Genomic DNA, 14493 nt, shown 5'->3' on the forward strand with positions numbered 1-14493 from the left:
CAAACCTCCGAGTCAAATAGTTCTTAAAGCATGATTCTTAAGCACATGTAGATTGAGTCAATAGTTAATTCAATATGGGTCTACTAGCATAGTTAGGGAGAGAGTCTCCTATTTGTTAGTACACCTATTGGGGAATGATAGACCCCCTTGTTTGAATTGAATTATTGGTTGATGTTGTTTGATCATTTCTTGATGCATGATGATTGTAAAGATTTAAGAACGATGCTTGGCCTAATTGAAAGATTGATATTGTTGTACTTTCTAGGTGTGCATGATACCTTGTATTATTTAATGATGCATCACTATATGATTTTTTTCTAATCCTATAGATCTTCTAGGTCAATGACTTATGTCCCCAGATTTCATTGTTTAATGTATTCATGAAAGAACCTATGTAGCTATTGTCTTGTAGTGTTTTAAGGAAGTTCTCATGGGTTGATTTTACTTGGTGTACCTTTCGTTTACGACCATGGTTTAGCATTGACCATGTCTAGCATAATTATGTATTAAAGAGAATCCTACTTCATGTGTCCTAAAAATTTGAGGTTGAGATTTTGTGTTGACTTTACCCTGTGTAGTTGGTGACATTGAGTTCTTAATCTTGGAAATTTTGCTAATACGGCCTAAAGCCTCTATTGTGTTGATGATTGTTGGGTACCATTGTATCAAACTTGTGAAAGTGGTTTGTGATGTAAGTTTATGTGCATCCCTGATGTGGAATTTCTTGAATGGCTTATTGGATTGATCATTTCCTATGTGGATCCATGAACTAAGGAATATCCAACATTGTTATCTTATCTGGTAGAGTGTGCAATTTGAATTTTTAATGTAAAGCATTTTTTTCATAACATCATTTTGTTGGTGTGGACACCTCAGTTGAATTATCCTGCGGATTATATCATAACATGTCATAATAAGTCATGTTGCTAATATAAGCATGATCCTTGTGTAAGAAGTTCCTCAATGACTAGGTGTTGGATCTCTTGTGTTGACCAAGTGAAAAGTACCCTCGGGTTAGAATCATTATGTACCTATCTTTGCCTTGTTTCATGGATATGTGATAAGGGGATAATGCATGTCATGTCCTTGTGTTTGATAATCCCTACATTTGTCTCTTGGTTGAATGAAGTGATCAAATGAGTTAAATCATTGAATATTGAACAATCCTAATGTGTGTTATACTCCAAATAAGATTAATCCTTGTATTATGTATATGTAATGTGAGTGTGGAAGAATTTCTCTTTGCATATGTTTTCTTGCATAAGATGATTTCATTGCATTAAAAAAAAAAAATTGAAGTTGTTGTAAGATGAGTGAATATGTACAATTTCTTTTAGTGATGAATGAAATTGTTACATATTATTGAAGTCATGTATGACTTAACTTTATAATGTACATGGGTATGTTCTCTAACAAAATTGGGATGATGTAATCTTAGGTATCATGTAGCTTTTACTCTGTCTATGTGACTAATGAGATAGTCACTTAAGTTTTATAATCTTGGTAACTTGTTTTGGTTTATCAATGAAATTGTCTCTTGTGATGTAAGTACAAGCATTGAATCTTTTTTAGTTTTCTTATGATCGGTGTAGACACCTAAAATTAATATTTAATTAATTTAAGCCTATCAACATAATTAATTGACTTAATTATGTTGTCCTTATTCTTCTCCATGTTAATTAAATCTAATTTAATTAATTCTATCACTATTGTCCAATAATTAATTTATCAAATAAATTAATTATTCCCCTATTCTTCTAATGTCCCCTCCAATAATTATTTCCTATAAACCTACTGAGTTAATTAATTTTAATTAATTAACCTATTCATGTGATTCCTACAAATCACTTTTTCCTAATCCCACTCAACCTAATTAATCCTTCTAGAATCTCTCATAATCATGCTTATCATTATACTAATACATTTAGCCTAAATTTCTGACAGAGGTTTCCGATGGAGAAGGTATATTGTGACCAAATTTGATTTTTTTTTTTTTAAATGCCCGCATTCATTGGAATTCTGATGATAATTCAATATTTGGTTTCGACGAAGAAGGAATTAGCAATGAAATTTGTGTTTTTTTAGAAAACGTACCCGCATTCGTCAAAATTCTGACGACCGCGGGCATTACTTAAAAAAAAAACCAAGTAATTTGATAAACATTATTCTGGCCTCTTCATCTCGTTGACCTCTATCATCACAAAAAAATTGGGGCATTACTGCAAAGAGCGAAACATTTCTAGATTGGGTGCCGCCAAGATCCGGTTGAAGAAAAAAGGTAGGGCATAATCAACCAATTCATTGTTATACATATTGTGTTGAAAAATATTATTTTATTTTCAAATATCTAGATTCAAAGTTTATTATAGATTTATCAAATTAATTGCCAATAGCAGAGATGGTGAGAGGTTTCTATAATATGATATGATCAATTTAAAAGAATAATTTCTTACAAGAGCTAAACCCTTGAACAATCCAACAATCATGTATTAATTAAATCACTGCATTTTTTTTCACATAGATAAGTACTAACCAAAGGGGGTTAGCTCCCTTATGACAAAAATAAACCTGACCAGACACAGGTCCATACATCCAATCCTAAGGCTATAACTAGAAAGGAATCTATAGAGCCTAGAGGATGATGGCCAAGTGCGCTCCAATTTCTAGTACTTTGCCCGCAACAGTCCCCGTGAGCCAGCAAAACATCTCTGTCCAGCAGCCTTTGGAAGGGGGCAAAATTCCCATTGATGACTCCAATCTGGTAGACTTGCCAGGAATCTTCAATCAGGGATTTCAACCTTTCCTTATTTTCCTTGGCATGATCTCTTTCCTCATCTTCAAGGTCTTGGTCATCTTCCAAATTTGAGGAAACATAGTTATCCGAGTTGAAGTAACTACCCAATCGGCTAACCCACCTATTCGCATCTAGATTCAAAATCTCATTAGCAATGGCCTGCCCATCCATTGCGTGGATAAAACCATCTATCCTCTAGATGCATACTTCATTCGACCCTGGGATATCTATCATTGGACAGATCACTGCCTCATAAACAAAACTGTCACACCAGTGTCTACCTCTGCCAAGGATAGATGCCACCAATCTTCGAACTGCATCGAGGACACTTTCATCCATGAGAAATAGCCTTCTACACTGCACTTGAAAGGATTCATCCCTACACATACAACTCAATCCAAAATGATGAACCATCTCTGCACCTCAAGATTTGAATGCTTTCTCCCTTCATCGTGATAACCCTTATACAATGATCAACTCATGAAGCCCTGAGTAACATATGAAATTGATAAGACCCATCTGCATCATCCAATCTGCTTACTATCCTCGATATCTTTGTAAAAGTAAATGTGTATGAGGTTAAGGTTTAGGATAGGGTGTAGGAAAGTGAAGGAGGTTAAGATAGGGGATATGAAAGGTAGATGGAAGGTAATAATGATAGGAAGTGAGGTAAAGGATATGAGGTGTGGGTTATAAAATAGGGTGTAGGAAATGGAAGGGTCATCCATGTCGTAGTGCTTCAAGAGGAGCACATTCACATGAGGGACAAGAAGAGTCATATCACTTTGAGAGTTTTCACCAAGATGAGTAGCCCAAGTATGGACCTCAAATCTTACAAGCCTTATATAATTTGATAGGTGTGATACAGGATAGGTTTTCACCCACAATAGAGGCACCTCATGAGAATCCACTTGTAGTAGAGGAGAATATACTTGCATCTTAGGAGCTTATTAGGTGTTTGCCTTGAATTTGGGAAGTACACATAGAGGAGATAGAAGATTGATCAATACACATTACCTAGCCTCATCATGCATAAATACAAGAGGTAAAGACTATAGAAAGCACATATCATGAGCAAAAGGATCATATTCAAGAGTTTCATCTCCAATCCTCTAGATTTTTATGATCCACAAATGGGGTTGAGGCTAAGTCTTGGTTACCTAGCTTGGACTTATGCTTTGGGTTGCATCTATATGTGAGAAAACTAAAGGCATAATTTGCAATGCAATTTTTGAGAGGACTTGCTTCCACCTTGTGGTACTGGGAGGATAAAATGCACCAACTCACATTGGAAACCCTCTCATGGGATACCATTTTGGAGTGCTTCAAAGTGTGTTCTATTTAAATATATTTTTTACAGAGATGCATAGATGAGTTTCACAATTTACGTAACAAGGTTTTGTACTGGCTCATCATGAGAGTTAGTTTTTGGAGTTCTTGTAGTTTGTAGATTACATTCAGGACAAGTTACTCGTCAATTATTTCATTAGGGGTGGAAAGCCCAAAATTTCATTTTTCCTACACATGGCCAATCCAAATGACTTTAGGGTTGCTATGGAAAAGTCTCTTATAGAAAAGGAGGTACATGGGAGGACACAAGAGGCATGAGAGAAGTTTGAAACCTTGATCAAGGAACTAAAGTGTCCATAGGCCTCCCCATCCTTCAAAGGAGAATTTAGACTTAGTATAGGATTTCAAAGAAAACCCAATAGTATCACTATTAGGGACAAATGTCTAGAGCATAGTAGGGGCCATAGGGTAGTCTTATGTGACCATCATCAACACAAGGATATTTTAGGTATGAGAGACTATAGGGCTATCAAGCTAGGCCTTCTATGACTCAACAACCTTTTAGGGGAGAATCTAGTGTTTGTAGTAGTTAGGATCTTCTAATTATGGTGGGTCCTAGCCAACATAGGGTTATATGAGAGGCACATGTTATGTATATGTTAGTATCATACAAAGAGTTCCCACAAGGTTTTAGAGTAGGTGGACACCATCCTATAATATCAAAGTAGATAGTTGATATGTGGGTCTTTACCCTCCCAACCACTCAACATATACCACCATGGGTCTTTACCCTCCCAACCACCCAAAGGTCAAAGGAAGATTAACTGCTGCAACACTGACTTTTTGTGATAGTCTCAAGCACTTAGGACAGTCACTCCTTTCATGACCATTCTTCTTGACAACACTCTCTAACATTAATTATGATGATAGTGTAAAGACCCACATATCAACTATCAAAAAGAGAGAAGAAACATTCATGTTCTTTTGGTACTTTGTGATTTCTAAACCATGTTTGAATCTCTCTTATCTTATGTGAAAGAATCTTAGCATGATGCCTTTAAGTACAGTACCTTAGATACACAATTCAAAATTTATGACATCATACCAATGGATAAAAATTAGATCTAGGAATCGTCAACCTTGAAAAAAATATGAATTTAAACAGCTAAAATTTGGACCATGCCCATTATCTAGCCTAAGGATTAAATCATATATGTGATTCTTATATGATAAAAAAACTAGCACATATGAATTTTTAAATCTTGCAAGATCAAACTGCAAAAGGTCAAAAGGTAGGAATCTTATGTCTAAGACTTTTGTTGTGGAAGTTAGGGTGGTTGTCACCTATGTTTCCTTTACTCAATAAAATTTGAAGCAATTTGTTGAATCTTTACACCTCAAATTAATCATTGATAGTTTTGAGTTGGTTGATGATAAATGATTAAATGAGGGTATAAACAAATACTAGCTCCCTCATCTTGTGTCTATGTCTATTTGGCTTGTGGTACACTATGTTATCCTAAAGCAAGACACATGTCAAGGTTCATATAAGAGTGTATGTGAGTGTAGCGTGTTTGCTATGAAGACTGGTTTTTTTTTTGAAGATCGATTACCAAAATAAGATCAGAGTACAAAGTCAGGTTACAATAATAGTGACCAAGTTAATTACTCCATCAAATCCCCAACCAGGCTAAGTCGCCTTAAAATTAGAAGAAAAAAAAAGAATCAGTTTATACGATTAAGAGTAATGTGTAGAGCTTCAAGTCAACATCAAATTACATCAATATTATATCATATATTGACAACATATTCAAAAACATGGATTGTAATAGCTTATTAAGATTCATTATCACTATCATTATGTGGATTCTCCTCTTTCTCTTCATTCTCCCCATCTTCATTATTAGCTTCTTTGTCTTTTCCTTTGTCATTATTCTTAGGTTCAATCCTACTAATTTGGAAAGTGTCAAATTCTCTTCCAAGGGGCGCAAAGATCCTCTCTTAACTAGAGCAATACAAATTTTGATGAGCCATTTGTAGGTGTCTTATAACTTCACCCCTCTTTAATTGATATTGGTGTTATTTTTGGTATTTATTGTAAAAGTCTATATACTCTTCCTAGATTTTCTTCCCTATCTTTCTTAGATCTTGGGGTCAATAGGCAACATCCTAAATTTCTTCTTTATATATTGAAGAGGAACCTTCATCCAATATCTTCATGAATCTTCATGTTGGCATCTTCCATGTAAATGATACCTATTCAATAATAATTAGAATTGTGATTCCAATATTACACTCAATAAGAACCCTCCCTTTACCTTGGAACACATTCTCATTCCTTCTCTTCCATAAGAAACCAAAGAATTTCAATAGACAATAAAATCCAAAAATAGTTAGATATTTTACTCAGATTGCAGACATACTTGACAATAATTTCAAACCATGAGAAATTATCAACAATATTCCTGCCTAAAATGTTATAACAATTGACAATCATGAATTTTCTCCTGAATAATATCTTCCATGATTAATTCCCTTCTAAAGCCTTGACATTCCATTTGATTTCTAAGGCAATACCTTGTTTCCTGAGGTCTTTGATCCCCAATCCACCTAAGTCCTTACTCAAGAAGCACCATTTCCATTTAACAACATGCATCCTTTTCTTACCTCTTCCATCTAACCACAAAATTGCACCAACAATAATATTGTGGGTCCGATAGTTTGGTCGTTGGTACATGAAAGCATTGCATGAGTTCTACTTTTAAAAATTACATAAAACATTTTTAATTTATTTGATTGAGTCTTATTTGAAAAAAAATTATCAATGATGTTTCCTTTCTCCAAGAATTGGATCTAGGATCTTTCTGTTAGATAATATGTAACATCTAATGACTAAATCTTTTCTTTACATATGCTTATTTTATTTAATCATCTGAACCTAAATTATAATTTATATTTGTGCAGAAGCAGAAGATACAAGCTGAAGATTTGTGTGCAAGTAAATTTCATAAAAAAAAGCAAGCAGGCATTATCTTGAATAACATGGAAACAAGCTCATCAGCTGCCCAGAAGAGAGCAATCGGAGAAAACCAGAGGGAAAGTGTTAAAGGGTGATAAATACATAAAGAGTATGCAATACAAATAAACAATGTATGGAGTGTGTGATGTGACGTCTGTAATTTATATCCGAAGGGACTAACTGGTTTTGGAGTTCCTGGGAAAGCTATTGGACCATGCTTGGAGGAAATCAATGTGTTCATGCAAGGGCCACCTTTTTGCTATTATGAGAATGATGCTTTTGCACCGAAGGATATTTGGAAGACAATATCCGACAATTTCTATAGTGTGGAACCAGAGCTGGTGGAATCGAAGTACTTTTCAGCTTCTAGAAGACCAAGAGGTTATGTACACAATCTCCCAATAGAAGGGCGATTTCAAGAATTACCTCTCCCCCCATGACTATTCAAGAAGCACTTCCTCAAACAAAGGAATATTGGCCTCCATGGGATCAAAGAAAAAAATTGAATTGCATAGACTCTAGACAATGTGGTAGTGTCCTTCGTGAATAACTCTGTACTATAATTGAAAATTCACAAGGGAAACTACAAGATGGTGAATAGAAATACATTCTTGAAAAGTGCAAAGAATGGATCTTGGTTTGGTGGGGCCAGGTCAGGTGGCTCCTCTAGAGGTTGACAAGATAGAAATTATATTAGGATTTGAAAAAGATCACACTTGTGGAACTTCTTGTGCAACTGATTGATTGTACTATTTGGGTAATGCATTCCAAATAGATATATTTGCATGCCATTTATCTGTCTTGAAAGCATTTTATCCTGATGGCATTAAAGTTCTTTCTCTATTTTTTGGTATTGGTGGAGCAGAGGTTGCTTTGCATCGACTTGGGATATATTTAAGTTGTGTTGTATCTATGGAAATATGTGAAAAGAACAAGTTTGTCCTTAATAGTTGGTGGACAAAAACCCAACAAACAAGTAGGTTGATTCAGAGGGAAGATGTCCAAGATTTGAATACAGAAGTACTGGAGTTTTTTATTAGATTTTTTGAAGCCGTCTTGAACTAGAGTTGTCATTGCTGCATTTGAACTCTTTTAACACTTTAAACTTTGCCTTAAATGATTTACCTGCTTACTCTATTGTAGAGGATGCCAATCCCAATCCCTTAATGCTATTATCTGCTCTTCAGTTCAAATGCAGCAATGGCAACTCTAGTTCAAGATGACTTCAAAAACTCTAATAAAAAACTCCAGTACTTCCGTATTCAAATCTTGGACATCTTCCCTCTGAATCAACCTACCTGTCTGTTGGGTTTTTGTCCACCAACTATTAAGGACAAGCCTGTTCTTTTCACATATTTCCATAGATACAACTCAACTTAAATGTATCCCAAGTTGATGCAAAGCAACCTCTGCTCCACCAATACTACAAAATAGAGAAAGAACTTTAATGCCATTAGGATAAAATACTTTCAAGACAAATAAATGGTATGCAACTATACCTATTTGGAATGCATTACCCAAATAGTGCAATCGATCAATCGCACAAGAAGTTCCATGAGTGTGATCATTTTCAAATCCTAATATAATTTCTATCTCATCAACCTCTAGAGGAGCCACCTGACCTGGCCCCACCCAAACCAAGTTCCCTTCTTTGCACTTTTCAAGAATGTATTTTTGTTCACTATATTGCATTTTCCCTCATGAATTTTCAATTATAGTACAAAGTTTTTCATGAAGGACACTACCACATCGTCTAGAGTCTATGCAAGTCAATTTTTTCTTTGATCCCATGGAGGCCAATAATCCTTTGTCTGAGGAAGTGCTTCCTGAATAGTCATGGGGGGGAGAGGTAATGCTTGAAATCACCCTTCTATTGGGAGATTTTGTACATAACCTCTTGGTCTTCTGGAAGCTAAAAAGTACTTCGAGTCCACCAACTCTGGTTCCACACTATAGAAATTGTCGGATATTGTCTTCCAAATATCCTTCGGTGCAAAAGCATCATTCTCATAATAGAAAAATGGTGGCCCTTGCATGAACACATTGATTTCCTCCAAGCGTGGCCCAATAGGTTTCCCAGGAACTCCAAAACCAGTTAGTCCCTCTGGACATAAATTACAGACGTCACATCACACACTCCAGACATTGTTTGTTTGTATTGCATACTCTCTATGTATTTATCACCCTTTAACACTTTCCTCTATTTTTCTCCAACTGCTCTCTTCTGGGCAGCTGATGAGCTTGTTTCCATGTCATTCTAGATAATGCCTGCTTGCTTTCTTTTACAAAATTTACTTGCACATGACTCTTCAGCTTGTATCTTCTACTTCTGCACAGATATAAATTATAATTCAAGCTCAGATGATTAAATAAAATAAGCATATGTAAAGAAAAGATTTAGTCATTGGATGTTACATATTATCTAACAGAAAGATCCTAGATCCAATTCTTGGAGAAAGGAAACATCATTGATAATATTTTTTCCAAATAAGACTAAATCAAATAAATTAAAAATATTTTATGTAATTTTTAAAAGTAGAACTCATTCAATGCTTTTATGCAATGACAACCAAACCGTCGAAATTCTGATGACAACTAAAGAAACATCTGACAAGGATGTTGTATGTCCGACGATACTTCCTTGTTAGACAGTCATAATCCGACAACATTTTTGGCCAAAGGAGAAATCATAGCAGTCATCGGAAGAGTTCAGGGTGTTGTCAGAATTTTGACATTCAATGGCATCGTTGGGAAGTCCGACGACGAGTTTTCGACAGCTACATTTGTCAGCAATCCGATGAAAAGTAGTCGGACTTCCGACGATAGGCCGTCAGAAATTAGCCCCGAATGTACTAGTGTATTCTCCAATTTTTTAATTCCCACTCATGTCACATCAACATTAAGCTTGTCAAAGAAATTCAAATTTCTTTGAATCCCTCAATGCATCCTTATTTTAAAATTTTTAATTCCTCATGTTTGAAATTTAAATTCCTCCCCCCCTTTCCCAAGGAATTTAATATTCCTGTTTATTTTCCCAAGGCACCCTTGATCCATGTCTTCTATCTCAAATCAATCTCAACCCTTCATGATCAAATCAATCTTGGCCTTCCATTGACCTCCTCCAATCTATAAATTTGAGCCTCTTCTCCTTACAAATCATCATCTTCTATGGAATTCTTATGCTGCTCTTTTCTCCTCTTATCATCTTCTAATCATCCCTCTATCATGTCCTCATAATCCTCCATTATCAAATCCTTTTATCCATCATCCAAATCCAATCCAATAATCCACTTACCTTATTGAGCATTTGGAGAGCATCCCACATCTATCAAGAAGGAGCGCATCCAATCAATTTGAAGAGAGGTGCTATTCAACTTCACTGAAGGCTCAATCCGAGGGAGAGGTAAAATAGCAAAGGTATAAATGATATTTTGATGTTTTAGTGTTTTCTTGCTCATTTCATTGTATTTTTTGATCATTTGACCTTTCATTCCATTTTCCCCTCTTCATTTGAAATAGTCACCAAATCTATTCTCTATTTATTTTGTGACACTTGTCACACTTGAATAATTGTTGAAGTTGCCAACATTTTTATGATTTATTGTTGAATTTGATTATTCTTCCTTTTGAGTTAATTTATCATGGTGGCTATTCCAAATGTTTGACAACATCGGTCCTATGTTGTGTTAATTGTTGTTATTTATCACACTCATTATGAACATTGCTAGAATGTATAAGGGAGTAGATAGCAGAGAATGTACCAAACTTAAATTGTATTAGTATCTTGATTGAACATTATGAAGTGATAAGGCTATAGTGCATTGCATGAGTTAATGTTGAGTGATATGCATGATATAATGAATTCATCTAATATAGTATCTTTCTATGTGTGTAATGGGTTAATGATCCTGAGAAGGGTGTCGAATATGGAATAATAAAGAAGGACGGTCCTCTTTTCAGGATCTTTTCGGATAATTAAAACTTCTTTTGCCAAAGCCATGTGTCCATTAAAATAGATGGAATTAGCCTAGCAAAATTTATTAATATGATTCTCTACCATATCTTGATACTAAGACGTTGCATTCCATAATTATGAATGAATGTAGATGTATTAGGTTGCACTAGATTCCCTCATGCCTATTGTTTCTAGGTAGCTAGGAATTGCAAGGTTGGGTATTCTTTGAGTAGGAAGGATCCTGAGGAAGTGTAAGCTTTGTGGTTGGGTGGAAAAGCACCTGAATCTTGTTCCCATCTCTTAATCTTTGTGGATGATCATGTGGGTCAATGATAGTCGAAGACTTCATTGATTTTGTTCCTAAATTAGTACTTGTATTGTATAACATTATGGTGTGGATTACAAGGCATGAGGGCCTAAGTTATGCTATATCTCATTTCATGTGCTAATACTTGGATTAGGCACTTTTGTATATATATGAGGTGAAATTTTATTGAAGATATTTCATTCCATATCTATATTTATGCAAATATGAGTATATGTATATTCTATGAGATGGTTAAGGGTTATGTACCTTTCATTTTCATATTGTGAGAAATTGAGTTAATATCTACTTTTGAGAAATTGATGTGACTTGATCACAATGGACTGCCTAAGTCATTTCTAGTATTCATATTGTATTGATGTAACTTGATGGCAATGGACTACCTAAGTCATTCCTTGTATTCATATTGTATTCTTGTGACTTGATGGTAATGGATTTCCTAAGTCATTTATAGTATTCATATTGTATTGATATGCCTTGATGGTAAAGGACTACCTAAGTCATTTCTTGTATTCATATTGTATTGTTGTGACTTGATGGTGATGCACTACCCTAACTAATGTAAGTGTTTGGCAATGGACTACCCATGTCATCTTTTCTAACATGTTTAATCATGCACTTTATGATCCTTGATTTGATACTATAACATATGAAGATGGAACATATACATAATTATTGATCATATATTGAAAATCTTGTAATTATATCTGTTCTAATATGAATATTGAGTTCAAACTATGATTCTCTTTGGACTCTAGAATATTGGCGTTCTTAGATCGTATTTGAATATTTGTATAAATATGATGTTAATATTGACAATTTTGTGCTATAAGCATGAATATATTGTGACAAGATAGGCATGATGCCCAGGTCACATGATTAGATAGGTGGATCCACTAACTTTTTAGGTGATTCATAAGTATGCATGAATGATCTATGAACATACCTAAATATCACATGTGAAAGGGTACATATGAACAAACTATTTGTATATGATCAAGTTGTGATCTAGATTATTGTAATTATTAGTTGAACAATTATAATATTTGTATGAACTTTTTTCGACATGGAAATAATGAATATCAAAATGATCATGCTCTAAGTTATTGATATTTGTGAATGAACTAAATATATTTTAAGTGTGTATATATGTAAGGACATGGTAGGAGTGGTGTTAAAGAATACCTAACAACTTGGGTAAATTTTTGAAATACAAGGGTATCGTAAGTACTAGTATGTATGATATGAAGAATTTAAATCTTATTGGACAAGTAGAGTTGTTTTGAGAAATATTTAATTTGGTTTGGAATTTTGAAAACTAATGAGGACTAATGTGTAAGTGGTGTTTGTATAAGTACGACAGTTATGTCGACTCATCATAAGGAAGAGAACATTGTCAGAGAGAGGTTGTTTAGCCTCATGAAATTGAATGGTAGTGGAATCCACACTCACGTAGAATTTGTCTTCAATTATGATTGCTTTGATTAATGTGTATGTTTTCATCTTCTTGAGTGTTTGCAAAATAGTATGTGATGAAAGATAGATTGCATTAGTTGCTAACCTTGTCTGGCATGAATTTATTTTGTTGAATTTGTTTTGGGAAAGCAAGTAAGTCTTAATTTTATTGATGCATTGGGATGATGCATTGTTTAAGCGGGAAGGGATGTCATGACCCTTAATTTACCTATATTTTATTTAACTGATTAATAATTATAAAATATAAAAATTCATTATTTTAAAAAGATTAATTAATATTAATATATTAATTAAATTATATTAATGACCAAATGATTGTCTTGCTTGCAAAAATGAAGATATTAATTATGCATGAGTGTCATTAAAGTAGAACGATGATTTTAAATTTTTAGCATAAAATAATATTAGTGGGGATTTAATTCTCCCTTAGTTGTTTAAGAGAAGTCGTAGTCAAAACAAGAGAGGAGGCTTACTTAACAAAACCTTACTAGCTATATGTGCATAGTTGCTTGATTGGAGGATATTGAATACATGAGAAACATGAGGGAATTAATCTTGGTACAACTGAGAGTTGAGGAAATGATTCTTCCACATGAATTAGATGAACAAATAGTTGACAACATATTTTAGGGGAGTCATTATAGAAGTTGATTTTACCATGACTGTATGCATGCATTTTGGGGATGGTCAAAAAATAAATTAATAAACAAAGATGGAGAATGAAACACATGTTCTGATTAATTAGAATGAAACACATGTTGAACGAGTGGGAAGTCATGTGGTTTTGGTTTCAGGCATATACAATGAATGAAAGTCATGCATTCCTTTCTTTCGGAGGTTTTCATGATATGCATGTGCAATGAATGAAAAACATATTTTCATTGCCTCGGGAAGTTTATTTTCTTCTATTTATGAAAAGTAATTTGGGAGTAAGGGGGCACATTTTACATGAAAATCTATATTTTCTTTATTTCTTGGGGTATTTTGGGGGAAGCTATTGTAATAGACATCGAATAACAATACTATTTTGATGCTTCAACATAAACGGTGATACTATTTTGATGCTTCAAAATTGAAGAAATAATTCCAATGATTAAACCATTTACATGAAGCTGAGAAAGAGATAGTAAGGAGAGGAGTGTCAAAATTAACCAGGTTCCTCTTGATGCATCTTCCAAAATATTAAATCTTAATTTCATCTATGAGCTTAGACTTATGAATTGTAATGATAGTGATGTGCATTATTTTTGCTTTCACCATTTTAGAATGTAGCTTGCTATGATGATTGTCTAGGTAATTGTTGGCTTTTTTTGTGCCAACCCCTACAAATATCAAATCCAAGATTTCAATATGATAGCACATCATGTTATCATATTCAACAGAGTTAGCAACTTCTTCAATCCTTTCAAAAAGGTGCATAACACAAGGGTTATGCATAGTCATATAACGCGAGGGTTATTGATCCATGTCTTACAGAAACATTAATATCCAGTGCGAATAATACGTCATATTATTCACCATCTTGTTATTGATATCACGTGTTATTTGGCAACTGGATTTAGCACAGTCGGCTAAGTGTTTGACAGATTCAAGTTCCATACTGTGCGGGATGGCGAGAAGACAAGGAAATTAGT

Source organism: Cryptomeria japonica, chromosome 3 (assembly GCF_030272615.1).
Source record: "Cryptomeria japonica chromosome 3, Sugi_1.0, whole genome shotgun sequence".
In the NCBI taxonomy this organism is placed as follows: domain Eukaryota; kingdom Viridiplantae; phylum Streptophyta; class Pinopsida; order Cupressales; family Cupressaceae; genus Cryptomeria; species Cryptomeria japonica.